This window comes from Penaeus monodon, chromosome 21 (genome assembly GCF_015228065.2).
Source record: "Penaeus monodon isolate SGIC_2016 chromosome 21, NSTDA_Pmon_1, whole genome shotgun sequence".
Lineage (NCBI taxonomy): Eukaryota > Metazoa > Arthropoda > Malacostraca > Decapoda > Penaeidae > Penaeus > Penaeus monodon.
Genome location: NC_051406.1, coordinates 42726436 through 42726875, shown reverse-complemented (window position 1 = coordinate 42726875; position 440 = coordinate 42726436).

The following is a 440-nucleotide window of genomic DNA, read 5'->3' as shown; positions in this document are numbered from 1 at the left end:
AGGAAAGAAAAGGATGGATTTTTTTGGTGTTTGAATATTACATAACATTATTTAGTTTCCATACACATTAAATAGATTATGGTAGAAATTCCAAATAGTTGAACTATCATTAACTCTGCTGCTGGCCTAACTATACTCTACTGAACGATAACTAACTAACTTTGAACTCCAGCTGTAGTTCTGTAGTTCAGGAACCTTGTTATGTATACAGCGAAGGCCAAATTATATAGGTATGATAACTTCTGACGAATATATCTTTTTTTAATAGTTCAAGAAACGTAATTTGGGTATAGTCATGAACGAGAAAGTGAATTATATAAATCAAAAGGTCAAACGGATTCATTACATAGGCAAACACAAAGTATGAATAGCACGAAATTAGTGACTGGTTTCGCTTCTATAATAACTACAAATAACTTATTCGAGAAAAATACTCCTAT